This window comes from Lontra canadensis, unplaced genomic scaffold, assembly GCF_010015895.1.
Source record: "Lontra canadensis isolate GAN:19392208 unplaced genomic scaffold, GSC_riverotter_1.0 scaffold29, whole genome shotgun sequence".
Taxonomy (NCBI): Eukaryota; Metazoa; Chordata; class Mammalia; order Carnivora; family Mustelidae; genus Lontra; species Lontra canadensis.
In genome coordinates, this window is record NW_022631023.1 from 16715393 (window position 1) to 16734804 (window position 19412).

Sequence of the window (19412 nt, forward strand, 5' to 3'; positions counted from 1 at the left end):
CTAATCAAGCCTTATGTGACTTGCTTCTGCCTGTGAAAATTAGGAATAAAAATAAACACTGTGAACTGTATTTCCTTATGATAACTACTACTGTTCAACTATAATTTGAAAAACAGGTGTCAGTAAAAGCATCCATTATTCTAAAAATAACAAATTACAAAAATGCATATAAAAGTCTATATTTTCTCAAAATTTTACACCCATTTGGGTTACAATGGGCAAATTAACCTTAAAATGTCACATGTTACAACATGTAGTATGGTCCTGCTTCTTATGGCTAGCATGAAGCTTATATCATATGTGACTCAAAACACCTAACCTGTTTTATATCCTGGTCAGAAACCATCTTGCTGATCACAAACTCAGATGGCCTGGTGAAATGAAATTGCTGCAACACTTTGAAATGTTTACTGCAGTAACACTTTGAAATGTTTACTGCAGTGATTATTCTTATCTTGCACCAAACAAAAAAGAGGTTTTCACTGGTTCCAGTACACAAGCTCACACTTCACTACCCAAGTCTAGAAAGTAAAGAATGATTCTTAAAATAATAATAATGGGGACGCTTCAGGGGCTCAGTTGGTTAAGGGTCTGACTTTGGCTCAAGTTATGATCTCAGGGTCCTGGAATTGAGCCCCACATTGGGCTCCCTACTCAGATGGGAGTCCACTTCTCTTTCTGTCCCTCCCCCTTCTTATGCACTCTGTCTCTCTCAAATGAATAAATAAAATATTTAAAAAATAATAATGCCACAAATGTATGTAGTTAAAGATTGTGGTATGGCTATAAAGGAAAAATACAGTGTAATATATGAAAATGAAACAGGGATCCTACTTCTATTGAAGGACCAAGAAAATCCTTTCCAAGGAAGGATAAATGGATGAGGGGCACCTTCTAGGTAGAAAATGAGAACACATCAAATTGTACAGAATCCAGAACTGAAAGGAGGCCAGATTGGCCATAGGTTGGGAGAGAACATAAGTCCTAGGAAATAAGCAAGGTGAGAGAGAAAAGCCCAGGGCCTTCAGGGTACTATTGTCACTATTGTGACAATGAATCTTAATTTTTTCATTAAAATGTTATTTAAAGGATGAGATTAAGTTGTCGTTGTGGGGCCTTTTATAATAAGATTTGTACTACATGTGCCAGGTTGGAAATACTACTGGAAGGAGTGTGGGACTCAGTGTAGTCTGAGTATAGAAGGTAGGAGTGAGAGAGAGGCCAAAGATATGGCATTTTTATTTTTGACAATTTTCTGTGTTTGTGTGCTCCCAGTTGTTATTGTAGTATATTATACAAACTCAATAAATATCTTTTAATGAGTTAACAAATGGATTTATTTTGCATGCTGTACAAAAAGTGTAACTTTTTTCCTAATGCAGAATTTCTGGTATAAATAAGAATATAAAGCACATCAATAATTCAAAGTGTTCTTGGGGTGTCTGGGTGGTTCAGTGACTTGAGCATCTAACTCTTGATTTTGGCTCAGGTCATCAACTCAGAGTAGTGGGATTGAGCCCCACGTCAGGTTCCACACTCAGCTGGGAGTCTGTTTGAGATTCTCTTTCTCCTTATCCCTTTGCCCTTCCTCCCCTCTCTAAAATAAATAAATACATAAATCTTTAAAATAATTCATAGTGTTTCTAAAAAAAGACAAAATTGTCTTAAATAAAATTATAAAACAAGGATTTGATGGTGATGGCCATCCTCAAGTCACTTCTAAGAATCACTGGTAATAAAATAGCATTGTTGTTGATATTTTAAAGTTTGAGTTCAACTTTTCTTAGAAATTTATAGGATAACTTTATAAATAGAACATAAGAGTAACTATTTGTGCTAGATTGTTTTATTGCAGACAGTTATTCATTCTTTTTTTCCTGTAAGGAAGTTATTCACAGCTACTCATTGCCCTGGAGTTCGAGGGACTCATTATGGAAATACAGTTTATTCCCTGCTCCGTTCACACTGAGCCTGGCCATGTGATGTGTTTTGGCAAATGGAATATGAATGGACATTGAATATAATACATTGGAGAAGAATCTTTAAGATGTGCTAATAAATTTTGCCGGCCCATTTGTTTCCATCTTCTGTCTGGGTCCTGGAGTAGAAATGCATGGAGGTTGTCACTGATCTCAGCCGATGTGTAGCTTAAACAAAAAATAAATGTTGCTTTATTTTGCAGCCAGAGAGATTTCATTGTTGCTTATTCCTTCAGCAAGTCTGCTAAAACAATCTGTACAGTGACAATTTGGCTAAATGAATTGTGGCTAAGACTTCATTTTTATTTTACTCACTGATGAATTTTCAGTGTTTGAACAATACTAGCATAGAGTTAGAACTCACTTAAGAGCCTTGGATGAATTAATAAAGTGATGAATTGAGTGAAATAAAAAAGAGGATAGTCATCTTCATTAGAGAGCACATTTTGAAAGCCAAAGTAACAAACAGAAAAGAAGGATAGATATAGAATGGAGTCACATTGAAAAAAGCCAGGCATAGCAAGTCAGTCACCTTTTATGCAGTATGAAGAAATTGACAAATGTAGATTTTTCCTCAACTCACTCCAATTTGTCTTCTTGCTCTATGAGTTTCCAAAACCTCCTCCCACTGCAAATATTGAAGGTTTCATCTTTCTTGATATTTCATCAGTTTTCTACAATGTTGAACAACCACATTTTTGAAACACCTTCTCCCTTCTGCAATGCCACACTCTGTTGGTTTTCTACTCATTTCCCTGAGTTCTCAGGCATTAAGTGTTGGCATTACTTACTCACAGCTTTGTCCTAATCCTTCTTTCTTCACACTCCATACTTCCTAGATGATTTCATCCATAAATACAGCTTCAGTTACCACCTATCCAAGGATAATTGACACAATCACATCTCTAATATTTACCTTGAGGTAGAACTTCAGCCTTAGATGACTGGCTCTGCTTGACACCTGCAAGTAGATCTCTCCAAGACAGGGAGCAAAGCCAAGGGTACTGAATGCTTCTGGGGGATTCCATAGGCTAAGAACTAAATGAGACCATTGAGTCTCTCTCTAGTGTTATCAAGAGTTTTCTTTGGTAAAATAATAGAGGTAAATTCAAATAGGAATAAAATGAAATAGTCAGTAATAAGGAAATTGAATAGAGTGTGTGAATAAGGACAACACTGGTGAAGTTTGTTATGGGACAAAGAGGTATGTTGTCATTTTCAGGTAAAAGTGCATACTTTGACATTCAGGTACATTTTTTGTGGGATTGGTAGTAGAAAATAAAAGCTACACTATATCTTTTGTTAAAGGAAGGTTTTATCTTAGATGACTAATAACTAAGCATTTTAGATACTTTTCTGCCCTAATTTGACACTGAAAATAAGATATTGCCAATTTTTAAAAGTAAATGTTTGTTTGATATATAGTTATTATCAGTAGGTTTAATTTACTAACATTCTATAAGCCGGTTGTACAGGATATTAAGGATAGTTAAAATGTGAGATCTAGAGTAGCAGACTATATTCCATCTATCTCTTTTCACCTGGAGATAAACATCTAAATTGACATACTTAAGATTTTTGCTGGGTGTAATGGTTAATTTTATGTGTCAGTTTGGCTAAGCCATGGTACTCCACTGTTTGGTTGAATACCTCTAGATGTAGCCCTGGAGGTAATTTTTAGAGATGATTTACATTTAAATCAGTAAACTCTGAGTAAAGTAGATTACCTTGCATCGAATGGTTGGGCCTCATTCATTCCCTTGAAGGCTATAACTGGAAAGACCAAGATTCCCTAAGGGACTGTAATGTCAACTCTTCTCTGGGTGTCTAGCCTTTGGGCCTGCCTTGCAGATTTTGGATTTACCAGTTATGACAGTCATGTGAGCCAATCCCTTAAAATAATATAAGAAATAAATATCCTCATTTACAAATAAGATTAATTATATAATTATTATATTAATTTTTTGTTTTTAAGATATATATGTATACTATACACATATATGTATACATATACATATATACATATACATACATATACATATACATATATACATATACATATATATATACATATACATATATATCTTATAAATTTAACATATATATTTCTCTGGAGAACCCTTATTAATACACTAGGATTCTCTTGAGTTTCAGATAGAAGTAGGAGGCAATTGACTTTTACAGGACTTTTAAACCACAGGTAATATTCATTTTCTTTTATATCAGCATGGCAGTTACATGGATATGTACTTTACTAATATTCTTTAAAATATACTTTCTATATATATATATATTCTCTGCAGTATTCATGTGTTTCACAATTGAAAAAATAAGATGAAAATTAAATTTGGAATTTTAATTTGCAGATGAGTATATAGTATATAATATATACACCAATATCCACTCATTTCATTTATGAGATGGTACCAATTCTAGTTTGTCCTCCATATAAAACAGATGAGATCTTAATTTCAGATATGACATTTGGGTCATGTATCCTCTATTTTCTTTCTTTCATTTTCCTCCTTCTTTTTGTTTCAAAGATTTTCTTCATTTGAGAGAGAGAAAGAGAGAGTGAGCAGGGGGACGAGCAGAGGGAGAGGGACAAACCAGCTTCCAGCTGGGCATGAGCCTGATGCTGGGCTTGATCCCAGGACCCTGAGATCATGACCTGAGCCAAAGGCAGATGCTTAATGGACTGAGCCACCCAGGGGCCCCTACAGATAATCTTTAAGATGCAGTGATAACAGAAATAAAAATAGCTTGCCTTTAAGAAGACTTCGATGACCAACTTATGATTAAATAGTCTCTTACTATATTTTCTTTATCCTTTTTCCATCAAACTTTGCTTAAGTCTGACTTACCAGTTTCCCCAGTCTTGCTTAGAGCTCTATAGTAAGATGTTTTAATTGAATAAACCGTATGAACTAAACCTTGATTCTTTAACTTCTAGATACCTGTCTCTAAAGTGAAGTCTTTAATGCATGTCTACTTCAAAAAAGTTCAGAAACTGGGGCACCTGGATGGCTCAGTGGGTTAAGCCTCTGCCTTCAGCTCAGGTCATGATCCCAGGGTCCTGGGATCAAGCCCCACATGGGGCTCTCTCCTCAGTAGGGAGCCTGCTTCCCTTCCTGTCTTTCTGCCTGCCTCTCTGCCTACTTATGATCTCTGTCTGTCAAATAAATAAAATCTTTAAAAAAAAAAAAAAGAAATTTCAGAAACATTGTAGTTAACTGGTAAGAGGTCATTTGGCATGCTCATCATTCCTCTAGCCACACTATGTAAGTATGTCCCTCCCACAGAGGGCGGGACAAGAACATGTATTAGAAACACAGAGTTGGGTTGGTGCTGTGGTATAAATCTCTCCATTTTCAGGCACTAACTGCCCAGAATTGTTCAAGGAAAGGAGAAATATATTATCAATGGGAACTGGGTTCTAGTCTCATTCTTCGTAAATCTCTTTTTCAAAATGAATGAGAAACCCAACTAATGAAAGCCCTACTCATTGAATTTCCACCAAAAAATATGTAAAGTCTGAAAATTTTTAACTTCTAGAAGCTTTTGATTGAGATTTCTTATCTGTAGGCCAAGTGATTTTTAAATTATACAGTTCCTATTGTACATACGGTGATACATTTGATTCCGGTTTGCTTTTTAGCTATTAGTCACTTTCATTTGCAATAGGAAGTTTGTCCCATCCTATTCTGATTTTTAGAATGATGTCAAGAATGCATTAAAACCAGAATAGAAATGTGTCTCTACTATGAGTATACATGTGTACCTATAATGATTATGCTCTATTAATAGGCACATTATCTTTTGTGAAAAATATACTTTCACTAAGTCACTTGCATTGACTATTTTCTGTGCAATTTAAATTAGTCAAACATAAAATTGTTGAACATTTGGTTTCTCTCTCTATGCAAAACTTAAGAACCAAGACTATAGGATGATCATAACATAACATTCTGGGCTTTAACTGTCACATTAAACAGTCTAATACATATGCAGTTTTGAATTCATTAAAATGAATTTCCTTTAGACACTTTGGGTTTTCCTTCTGTAAGATCCATTTATGAACTGGTCTGTTTGGCCGATGACTAGACATCAAGGAATGAATGAGAGAACTGTTTTCATTTGCTTCAGTGAAAATTTAGCCACATTCTTTTTAAGGGGTTGACTTGTTTTCCATTTCTAAACCCCTGTCACTCTTCATGGATCCTAGAGAAACATTTATGTAATGACAACATATAAGTATTTTGTAAAAAGTAACATGTCTTTCCATATTCCTTTCAACTCTGAAATTTCTTTTGTAAATTTTTGGATCTGTATTCTCCCCACCCCCAAATCCTGTATCATAAGAAATAGAGGTCTGTATACAAAATCAATTCAACCAACTGGAATAAAGTAACTTCTTTTTATTCAGGTATAATTGACATACAACATAATAGATTCAGGCATACAACACAATGATTCAGTATTTGCATATATTGTAAAATGATCACCACAACAAGTCTAATTAACATTCATCATCATATATTGTTACAAAAAAAATTGATGAGAATTTTTAAGATCTATTCTTTTAGTAACTTTTAAATATGCAATATAATATTATTAACGATAGTCACCATCTTGCACATTACATTCCCATGACTTATTTTATAGCTGGAAATTTGGAATGAAGTTACTTTTAAATCTAGGTATACTACATATTTGACCGCCTTCAGACAAATTTAAATGGCCTTGCTATATTTGTGGCCTCATTCCAAAAATAGCGGTGTCTAGGCAACACCCATGTTAAAATTCCTGTAATATTAACATGAGATGAAATTAATACAATGGAAGCTTTTATTTTATTTCAATTTTCATCTTTGTAGAATAAGTAGCAGAATGAAATAACATCCAAACTCTAGTTCCAGGTGTAATTATTATCAGTTTTTATAAAACTTGCAGAAGCAAAAGAATGTTTTAAGACCTTTGAAACAAATCATTATGATTCCAAATGGCTAGCCCTGACTATGCTAAAATCATTATAACTTGTGATACCATGTGAAGGACAAGAAAAATAATCAGCCTCTTGGCAAAATATGTTTCTGGTATCATGAACTAATATGGCTGCCCCTTGCCTATAAATGATAATGAACTGTAAATGAGGATTTACTTAAACATAGTTTATACCAAAATGAAAAGACGATTTAATGTTAAATAATCTACCTAACTATATAATTACTAACACAATCATTATACTCATAAACAAGGCATGCTAAATATTACAGTCATTTAATATCAAATATTCTATAGAAAATTTCAATTTGGAATAGTCTGAATTATTGCTTCAATAAATATAGTTAAAAACTGCCGTAAGAACAGAGCTCTCTTAAATGTTAACTAGTGCATTATTTTTCAAATAAAATTTTGATAGCCTACACTGTGGATAAATGTACATCTGCCATTGAAAGTAATGAGCAACTGGCCAGGCAGATTGGGCTGTACAAGGATGCTAAGGCCACAAGTAGAATTCATGCTAATTATGTAATTCCTTGTACATAAATTCATTTGTTAATGAATGCACATACTAGTTAAAACAAGCCATGTGTAAAAAGAAATACTATATATTAAGAAAAGGACAAACTCAAGAGAAGATTTTTAATTAATTTGTATGGATTGACAATAGTTTTGTTAATCTCTTAAGAAATCATTTATAAAATCTCTCAAAAGTTTTAATTATAAGGTTAAATTAATGATTGAAATATAATTCTCCATATTGCTAAATAAATAAGATTATTAATGAAATAATAATGGGACTGTTTTTCCTTGTAAATCTTTTACATTTATCCAACAATACTGGTTAAAAGTTTAAAATTTTGTTATAGAAATTATAGTTGCATTTCAGTTAGACCCATATATATAAAATTAAGTCCACTTACTGTTAGCATAGCTCCTTCAAGAAGAATGTTGGATGCATTCCTATTAATTTTTCTTATCGTAACTAATGGCTTCCCCTCAGCTTCCTTTATAAAAATTGTCAAAAAAAGAAAATATGGGTAAGTAAACTAATATTCATAAGTATAATTAAAGTTTAAGCATACAATATCTGAAGTTAGCCCTCTGGGATTATAGTCACACACCATTTGTTAGCTCTGTGATCTTGGAATAGGCATTCCCTTTACAGACTTGAAGTTCCCATCTGCGTATGGTCTGTGTGATAGTACCCACTTTGGAGTCCTTATGAGGATTAAGGTACTTCCAGTAATATCTGCTACCACACAGAAGGCAGCCATCATGGTAGCTCACAAAGGCACACCTAACAATGTTGCCTGAATCTCAGTGGCTGGGAAAAACTGCTTAAAAAGAAGAGAGGAATAAGTAAAAAGGATTTTGAAAAAAAAAAAGGGGGGGAAGGGACAGATGTTAAAAACTTTTCTGAAAGAAATGTGGATTTTAGCATTCAAATACAAGCGCTTGTGGATCTTTCAGAAGGGGTTGAAACTGGCAGCAGCAGAAAACAAGTTAAAAATGTTTAAATTGCAGTTCATTCAGATTTGGTAGGTATAAAAAATATGCTCAAATAAAAAGCAAAAGCATGATAAATGGCATAACACTGAGATAATCTGCCTTGCTAAAAAGAGTGGCATTACTCCTTTCTCTTAAAGAAATTCATGGTGTGCCTGGGCGGCTCAGAGGGTTAAGCCTCTGCTTTCTGCTCAGGTCATGATCTCAGGGTCCTGGTATCAAGCCCCACATTGGGCTCTCTGCTCAGCAGGGAGCCTGTTTCTCCCTCTTTCTGCATACTTGTGATCTCTGTAAATAAATAAATAAAATCTTTAAAAGAAACCCATGAAATCACAAATAAGTTGAATCTTCAATGTTATTTTACATTGACTTTTTGGGTGTTTTGTTTGGTTGGGTTTTTTTCTGCAAGCCTAAAATCTCAATTGCTCCCTAATTTTTGATCTAGAGAAAATCCAAGGATTCCAGGGAAAGGAGCGATGACTGGAAACATAAAAGGAACAGGAAGAGTAACAATAGGTGCACCTGGTGGCTCAGCAAGTTGAGTGTCTGACTCTTAGTTCTGTCTCAGGTCATGATCTCAGGGTCTTGAGATTGAGCCCCATGTAGGTCTCCATAATCAGGGAAGAGTCTTCTTGTCCCTCTCCATCGCCCTCAGCTCCATCTCCACACCCCTCCCCCCCCCGTTCTTCCCCTTCTGCTCCTCCCCTGCTCTTTCTCTCTCTCTCTTTAATAAATAAATAAAATCTTAAAAAAAAAAAAAGCAGATGAGATAAGAAGTTTCAGCTCCTCATTTTGCACCAGTCACTGGTCAAAGAAATTTATAATTCTGATAACCCTACAAGGTAATGATAATTTCTCCCATTTCACAAGTGAAGAAATCAAGTCACAGAGAACTACAGTAACTTTGATCTTAAAAGCAATGGGGAAAGCTGGTTTATATAATAGTCCATCACAAATATTTGAATGTTTTAAAAGACAAGAATGGCAAAAATATCTTACAGGATATTTATTCTGAGGATAAATGTGTATTTTTCCTACTATAGATCAATTGCTAAACTCAATATGAATATGGCAAGAAAGAAAAACATTTGACATTGAAAGAACTTGACTGTGCCTTTATGATCTAATTCCTAAAACATATTTGTTTAAATAGCATTAATGATATGAACAAAAAATTATGTAATTTTCTGGAGTCTCCATTTTGTTATTAATAAAATGCCAATAGCGATGATGTAATTCTTATCTTTGCTCCTCTATAGGTAATGTTCCCTGTCCCAACCTCCAGGTTCTTTCAAGATTTTTTCTTTGAGATTAGCATTTAAATCAGTGGGCCTTCAGTGAAACTGTTTCATTCAATCAGCTGAAGTTCTTCCTACAATAAAGACTAACATCTTCCTAGCAAGAAGGAATTATGTCAGCCCATGGCCTTTGGACTTAAACTTAACATCAGCTGTTCCCTTGTCCTGAAGCCCACTGGCCAGCTTTGTAGATTTTGGACTTGCCAGTCTTCATAATCACATGAGCCAATTCCTTAAATAACTCTCTTTAGATAGATGAGTAGAAGGATGGATATATATATATATATACATATATATATACACACACACACACACACATATATATATACACATACATATATGTATGTATGTGTATATATATATGTATGTGTATATATATACATACATATATATATATACCTCTTATTGGTTCTATTTCTCTGGAGAACACGAACTGATAATAAGGAAATAAATAAGAAAACATGTTGCATAATGTTAAATTTTATGGATTAAAATAAAATGGGAATAGGCATAAGGTGTGTCAGAAATTAGGATTTCAATTTCAAATGAGGATGAAGAGTAGATTTTTGAGTAAAGATGTAAAGAAAAAATGGAATAAGCCCTACAGATAATGAGTTGCAGAGGTCCTGAAATGGGAGGGAGTGAACCCAATGTTCAAGAAAGAACAAGGAGGCCAGTGTGTCTGGAGAAGAACGAGTAAGAGAAAAAGTGATAGGAAAATAAGTCACAGAAGCAATGAGAGACAAAATCATGGAGAATTATATAAGAAAATGCCAGGATTTTGGCTTTTAATCTGAATAAGATGAAAATTTCTTAGAAGGCTTGTGCAGGAGAGTAGTATGTTCTAAACTGGGTTCTCAGACCATTCTGGCTGCTGGGTTAAGAATCATCTAAGGAAGGCATCTCAGTCAAGAGTCAATATCATGCATTATGGGATTCTTAGAAGGAATTGGTTTACACACCATGGGGCCTGACTAACCAGTTGTGAAGTTATTAAGGCAGGCAGTCAAGAAGAAAATATCATGTGTTGTTTACTGCCCATGGGCAGTAGGCTTGTTGTCCATAGGCAGTTAGGAAAGGAAGACCACAAAAGGGCTAGAACATATGAGCTGGAACTTGCTGTCCACAAAGTGAGATCTTTTTGCCCCGCCCACACCCCCCGAAAGCCTAAATTCTCTTTTAATAACTTTCCAAATGATTAAATTAGATGCCCCAAAGGTAACCTCTCTAATTTCAAATCAGCTGATTATGGGCTTTAATTAATCTGTAAAAATCATGCAAAGCAGCACCAAGATTGGTGTTTGATTGAATAACTGGGAGGAGTTGTGCTAATGCCACAATGTTGGCTGCTTACTTCCAGTCCTGACCCCCTACACGAGACCACCTCTCCCAACACCCCTTACCCAGAAGCTTACTAGAAGAATTCTTAGAAATATAGTTTTAGTCTGACCAAGTTACTAAGTCATAAAAAACATCATAAGGAAAGGAAGAGAAGCAGAAACACCAATTACACAATGTCTCAATAATCAAGAGATTATGGTCACAGAATGGGAAAATATTAGAAGATAAAGAAGAATAGGGATGGGCTAAAACAGGAAATATAAATCTTGAAGGCCTCAAGGCCTACATCTTTGTAGACCAGAAACATTAGAGGGTAGGGAAAGTCGGGATTTCACCATGAGCCTAGAGAATTCTGGGGCACCTCTTTCTGTTGGACACTTGAAGGCTGGGACAAGGATGGTTCTTGTATTTTCTGGTTTCTCAGCAGGAAGATTCTTGGGGCCTCCTCAGCTTTTCTCCAAAAACAGCTTTAACCTTTAGTATGAATTCCTGGTTCTCAGTGCATTTAGGGTAATTAGCACAATGTCTTATACCTAGTTAGCTTTCAATAACTACTAGTCACCATGACTGCCTTCAAGTTATCAAATGCTTATATTTAAGCTTTCCTTTCTACATAAGTTATTATTGGTTCACCTTCCACAGATGGAATCATATTTTTGTTTCTCCTTAAATTAGAACTTTAAAATGTATAAATTGTTGAGGAGCTAGAAGGTGTTAAGGTCATAGTTTCAGAGCCAATAAAATTTAGTTTGAACGCCAAACAGCTGGGCAATCTGGATGATTAACTTACTCTCTTTGTATATTTCATTATCTGTCAAGGGTACTTTTGAGGTAAGAGGGAATATTATTTACAAGCCTTCAGCTCATTGTAGGCTCCCAATTAAGGTTGCTTGCTTTCTTTCATCCCCCCCCTCCCGGAAAATCAGGTGCAGAGAGACACTACCAATGGTCCCTGGAAACTCAGTTCCTACTCTCCTTGGGTAGGACTGAAGACATGGCTCAGTGGATATGACATTCTCAGCAAGGAAAAAAAAAAAAAAAAAAAGCCTGATTCCAGCTCCTGAAGTTTCTCTTTCAATAAGGCACCTTGCTCATCTAGGAAGCTAACCTCTGACACACATTTTACTAAGGTTCCCTTTACCCCAGTTCTTACAAATGGAGAGACTTATGGAGTCAAGCTTCCTTTCACATTCTCTCTCCTGGTGTGCTTAACCAGTTATGCCCTGACTCAGAGCATACACAGTATGGTCAGCTAGCACACTGTGTGTTCCTTGATACATCTCTGCCCGTATTTTTTTTAAAGATTTTATTTATTTATTTGACAGACAGAGATCACAAGTAGGCAGAGAGGCAGGCAGAGAGAGAGAGGCGGAAGCAGGCTCCCTGCTGAGCAGAGAGCCCGATGCGGGGCTCGATCCCAAGACACTGAGATCATGACCTGAGCCGAAGGCAAAGGATTTAACCCACTGAGCCACCCAGGCGTATATTTTTACAAGATAAATTCATTTCAGTACTAAACTATATGGCTCTAATATTACCTGAGTATGAATAAAGCTGTGTCTCTTCTTGCCTCTTTTGTACAACATAGTACATAATTGCTTCTATTACTATGATAACTATTGCTTCTATGCACTTTGCACACAACCTTTATTTCACTTTGATTTTAATTGTCCATTTATAAAAAAAATAATGACTTAAAGGGACATTTCATATCTGGTAGTGTGATTGGAAGGGAAATTAAAACCTGTACAACCAATTTTTGTATGCTACAACTTTCTAAGCATTTTAATTGTCTAAATCTTTTAATTTTTAAATTTCATTTATTTTATTTTTTATTGTGTTATGTTAGGCACCATATAGTACGTCATTAGCTTCTGATGTAATGTATATAAAAGTTCAGTAGTCTGATTTGTCTTTTAAAAATGGGGAAACATAGAGTCAGTAAAGTGGAATAATTTGTCATGTAACTGTCACATAACCATAACTGGTTAACTCTAGGTCTATGCTCCTTTTTCCAGGACACAATAATCACAACCCTTCCAGGATACAATATTCACAACTGTAAAGAGAGGAGGTTTCTGTTTTATTTGTTTATCACAGCCCTTTTGTTCCCTCATAAAGAGCTTTTAAACTATAACGCTCATGAGTCTCTCCCATCTGTGTGATTGTTCTCCATGGAGGTTCAGGGTAGGACTGTAAGTGTTTTCATAATATACATTCCAGAATCTAAACCATATGGCTGTCTTCTATGTTTCTACAAACAGATCATTCTATCTCCACATACCAGTAGCAGTACATGTGTGTTTACACACTCAAACAGTAGTTGTTACAGTGATGCCCTTGCCCTCCACAAGGAAAACCATAACTTAACATAACAGAGTAGTTTAGAAATCATATGTGACACTCATCTACATTGTATGCTTCTAATATACAAGAATTGTAAAAAATGTAGGTTTCATGGGAATTAAAAACTTTCAAATGCAAGGTATATTTATAAAAAAATTACCAATGTTTTTGTATAAATGAATAACCTATGTTTAAAGAATGTTTCTTTAACAATACCCTGCATGTTTTATTTTCATAAATGCTCGAAGTTTCCCTACTGCTGTGGTAACTCAATGTGTTTCTTTAGGAAAAACAAATGCTGCTATACTCTTTCGGTTTGTGATTTACTGCAGCATTCAAATTTAGAGTTCGTTGAATAAATACTCTCTAATGTCAGAAATATTTGTTAAAATTCTTTCAGTCTTAGCTAAGAAAAAGAAAAGCTCTTTTAAGAAAAAGTGAAAAACAGTTTCAATACCCACAAGGGTATTTAAGCAAAGGAAGAGGTCTCCCTGGAAAGACCCAGCCCATGGTATGACTCACTCAATGAATGAAGCTTAACTGACCTCACCTGCAAAGCAGAAATGATAACCCATGACAAACGCAAATTACAAAGTAGGGGAGTCTTCCAACAACATTTTATATATATATATGTGTGTATATATATATATATATATATATATATATACACATATATATATAATATTATATATATATTTCTTTCTTTATTTTTCTAAGTAGCCTGTTTAATGCCAGAAACAAGTCATGGACATGGGAAAAGATGTTCTTACTCAACAAAAAAGAAAAATCAATTTTTCTGAGATATACTTTCATGAAAGCATGGAATATTACACTTCAGGTGTAATATTCAAATGTGATAGAATGAAGAGTTTATCCAATAAACAAAGACACCAAACATCAAACTCTATTGTTTACCTAAAAAAGATTATTTTTTCCAAGGACATCAGCAGAACAGATCTGAGTACACTTGAAAGTGTTTTGCTCTTGGGAAAAGTTATTTGCAGGAATATTTACATGTTTAGATAATGAATTGATGATAAATATGTGAACACTGAATAAGTTTTTGCCTACTTAATAGTGAATTGTTCTTTACAATTTAATATGTTATTACTAATGGCACATTAGTAATAAAATTATTTAATACATATTACTATCCTAATATCATGTATTTGATTAATATGCCATTCAATATTAAAGTGAAAATAAGTATTTGGAAGTGAAATACTTAAGCAGAAACTAAATTCTTTGAGTTTAGCATTATTTTCTTATGTGGGCGTATATACATTTATAAAAAGTCCTTATATTTTAAATGGTCAAAATATTTTCAGTGGTGATTTGATGACTTAATTGTAATAGGTTCCAAAACATATGGATTACATTTCCCAGTTCCATTATAGTCCCACTGGGTTTTTAAATAATGGGAAAAAAACTCTTAAAAAAGACCCAAAGCATGTGAAAAATAACATGAGCATTTCAACGTACTCCATATTCAACAGGATTTGCTCTTCCCAAATGTGTAATTGACCTAAATCGTAAAATTTCTGTTCACATACATATTTTCGTCACTGTGTTGAACATCATCTTTTAGGCACAACAGCACCCAGTAATTTTCTTTTCCCTCATATTTTCTTTTTTTACATCACTGAATACAGAATTGAAAGTACATGAAAAATGGAGGAAGCAGACCCCTCAAACTCAGCCAATTAGGTGTTTGCTTGATTTTTGTTTTTTTTTTTTTTGCTTTTTTTTTTTTTTTTTTAATATCTACTAGTGGGAAGAACTGACTAGATAAGAATTATTGTTTATTTTTTACCCTCGAATCTTTGTTCCTAGATTTAGTCACATAAACAGGAAGGATTTTTGTGAAGTACAATTATGCAGAATTTAAATTTTAGATTTATGCTATGTGAAAATATAATACTCAAAAACCTGCTTTTACTTGATTTTCAAGGGTAATCATTAGAATTCTAATCATACTTACCATAGAATATTCTCTACAGTTAAGACTGACAAATCCACCCAAGTTGCCAAAAAATGTCAAGACTCCTTCAATAACATGTTGAAAATAGTGTTGTTTTTTGTAATTTTGAAGCAAATGTGTTTATTTTACTTTGACATTGAGAGATGAGCAATTCTCCTTTATCTTCACAACATTTCATCAGAGATAACTGTTGGCTAGACACAGAATTATCCAACTTACTCTAGTTTGCTTTCTTAAAGCTTAAACCCCTATCTTATCAAATTCCATGTGATCTTTGGGATGCACTCATTTTTCAATTTCCAAGTTAATTTCTTATCATCTTTGATTCATCATTGTTCATGTCCCCTGTCAGTAACTAGCTTCAAGCCCTGTCAGTGCTCTGGAGTCAAGGGTTTTTTTCCTTTGCACTCTGCTGTCATTCTAGTCTTGATTTTCATTGTTTTATACCTAGATTACCTCCTCAGAGCACACCTCAAGTGCCATGATTTACCCCCATTTTAGCCTTTTCCAAGATGTTTCTCGTCCCCTGAAATCTCATGTCTTAAGCCTCTCAAACGATTCAAATCAGATCATCTTTTAAGACCAAGCTTCTATCACTTATCACAATCCTAGCATAACCTTACGGATTAAGAGAAGTAAGGATGAAGTACTGCCATTTCACTTATTTTGGAAGATTTAAAATCTTTTTTTTGTTGTTTTATGATCCCTTAAATTTTAATATCATTCTTTTTTTTAATTTTATTTATTTATTTGGCAGACAGAGATCACAAGTAGGCAGAGAGGAAGGCAGAGAGAGAGAGAGAGGAGGAAGCAGGCTCCCTGCTGAGCAGAGAGCCCAATTCGGGGCTCAATCCCAGGACTCTGGGATCATGACCTAAGCCAAAGGCAGAGGCTTTAACCCACTGGGCCACCCAGGCGCCCCTAAATTTTAATATCATTCTGACTAATGAATGTGCATTTAGGATTTAACATTCAACTTTTTTTTTTTTTACAACCTCTGCTGTACAATTTGACATAGAGTTCTGTCACTGAGGATTTTTTGTTTTTAGCATAAAAATTGACATATGTGAAATAGACCCTATATAAAGGACTTCAAAATAAGTTTAATCAACCATAACATTTGTGGTCACAATCCAAAAAGTTAGAGCTTTGGTTGGCTGAGGTCAGTGTAAATCTGCTGCTACCACCTGAGAAATATTTTGCCTTTATTCTTCCTATATTATGATATCCCAAACCAAGGGTTTACCAAAACTATTAGTGGAAAGAATAATTAATGATTTAATTTGTGTCATCTTAATCTAAAAAAGAAAAAGAAAGGTTAAATACAAAGCCTCTAGATTTCTACATTTGAGAACACCTGAGATGTTTTAAAATAATTTCATAAATCTTTCACAGATATGTTAATACGTTCTGTAACACCCTTCTAACACTTTGGACCTAGAACTCTGAGATCCAGAGATGTACTGTCAGGAACACTAACAGCTACATAGATACATCCTTGAGCAAGAGTCTCAAACTTGGTTACATAAATTTCTAGAATTCTGTGAATAGAATTCCAAAACTTCATTTCAAATTGAAAAACTATTCCAAATAGTTTATAAAAATTATGACTTACTTTTTTTAATGTTTTTTCTTAAACAGAAGCACCAGTATGACAATGATCATAGAGGAACAAGGCAAAGCAGACATTCTATTTAACAATGACAACAAAGATGGACTAGCTATAGCACCTTTCATCAGCCAAATACGTTTATTTTTTTAAACAACATCTGCACAAGAACCTCTGACAATGAGAGGTTGAATTATTTGAACAGTAACATTCTTCTAATTTTAAGATTCTCTGATTATACCAAAATTTGTTTAAAAACTGTCGCAATACAAAAGGACCAAACACACATACACCCACCCATACAAACATACATACACACACACACACACACACACCCCCCATACATGCCACATAAAACTAAAACACATACATATTCTTCGTGTATATACTATTTCAACTACAGTAGAAGTAGGGTTCTTTCCAGAACACAAACAAATAATGGTTAGAATTTCTTCAAACAAATCCAGAAAGCAAATGAAAACATCAAAAACAAGAGGGTTTATTCAGAGATCAGGACATTCCTCAGAATACAATATGTGAAAATAATCTGTGCATTATTGGATGCACACATACTCATGTTCTCACACCAGAAGGCCTTAAGAATCCTTGTGCAGTGCGCACAGCCTTCCCTGTATGGAAGCGTCGTCACTTCTGAATACATTCCCTTGTAGAATGAAGGATAGAACTTGGGTCATTGATGGAGCCGAATGAGAGATATAAACTACAATGCATCAAATGTGTCTCGTGGAAAGATGCCCAAAGATGGCTTGTTAACAGAAGGGTGAGTAGTACTTTCTTTCTACCAAATTCTGATGAAAAATGTAAGATGTGTAGTATTTGGAGAGCATTTATTATGAGCTAATTAGAGCATGTTGAGTGGAAATGAATAGTGTGTAACTCAAAGGAATTTATAGTCATAGCTTGGAGCCTCTCTGCATAACTGATGTTCAGCAACACCAGTTCCAAAGGAAATGGGAACAGGAAGAATATAAGTTGTCAGTGTGATGAAATGAAATAGTTGCAACTGCAGATGGATTATTAACTAATATTGACTCTTACTCTGAAAGCTGTCAGAGCTTTCTGCAGCACTGAAACAGCTGGGAATGTTCTGTCATGAAGCGACTGGAGAAACATTCTAGTTGGGTTGAAATACAAAAGCTAGACATCGGCTAAGGACATACGAGTCATAAGTTTGCTTCTGGGTCAGACAAAATGAACACCACTTTTTTAGTCTATTGTAAGAGATTTGCTTCTTTGATTCATCAATCATTTAAGCACTTCCAAAGTGACAGACACAATAGCTTCTCAGCACTTGACAAGTAACACACCAATCCTGCTATTATGAAAGTTGCAATCTAGAAAACACTTAAATGATCATTTAGCATTTTTTATAAAAAGTGGCAAGAAAAAGACTATACTTTTCGGGATCACTTCTATAGTTTGTCACTAGAGAAGTTTCTCTGAACATATAGAATCCCGGAAACCATGGAGGAAGTACAGTGTCCCTTCCGGAGCATGAAGCTGGCTCTGGGTGTAGCTTCTACAGCTGCCCTTTGCCATTGATGATCTCTCTTCCCTCCCTTGCAAGAGCAAAAAGGAAGGGAAACCATCTCAGTGGAGGTTGGGGGGGAGGGGGAAAAAAGCTTCATGGGTTAAGATAGGATGCTTTTTACAGGATAACTGCTGTAAAAATAGACCTAAAGATTTAGGGCTCAACTTAATGGAAGTTTATATCTTGTTCATATTTCAATCTTGAGCAAGTCATTTGGGTTAAGGGACTTATTTTCATTCCTGGTTACACCCTTGCCCTGGATTCCTTTTACTCTGCTGTTCCACCATCCCATAGGGCCTCACGGTCTTCAACAACTGCAAGCAGAAAGTGTCACACCATGAGGAAGGCACATCCACTTCTTGAAAACCTTGGTCCCAAAATGCCACACACCACTTTTCCTTTCATTCAATTGACTGATGACTAGTACAACTAATACAGTGATGAGTACAGTTACTACACATAGTAATAAGGGGGTGGTATAGAGGGAGAAAATGTAATAATTGGTTTGGTAACTCCCTTCCAGCTACACCTTTATGGTGTGAACAAAGAGACCAGATTTTGGTAAACAGTTAGACTTATCTATAGTAACAGCAAAATGGAAAACATCACTTAATAAGCAAACTTGTCATATCTGGGCTTTAAATGGTCATAAAGGAATTAATAAAAGTTTACTTTAAAAAAGCTTAAAAATATTTGATATGCAAAAATATTGTTTAGTGTTTCATATAGAAATTTTATTTTCTGGCCAGGATTAGGCTTATCATAAAGAATGTATTTCTGGGGCGCCTGGGTG

General features: G+C 34.8%; 1 non-coding gene across 1 annotated transcript; it reads left to right on the forward strand.

Moving 5' to 3' along the window:
* Nucleotides 1-18475: 18475 nt before the first annotated feature.
* LOC116872440 lies at nt 18476-18686 on the forward strand. The gene has a single exon (XR_004383645.1). It is a non-coding gene; the product is annotated as a small nucleolar RNA U3 (small nucleolar RNA).
* The last annotated feature ends 726 nt before the right edge of the window (nt 18687-19412 follow it).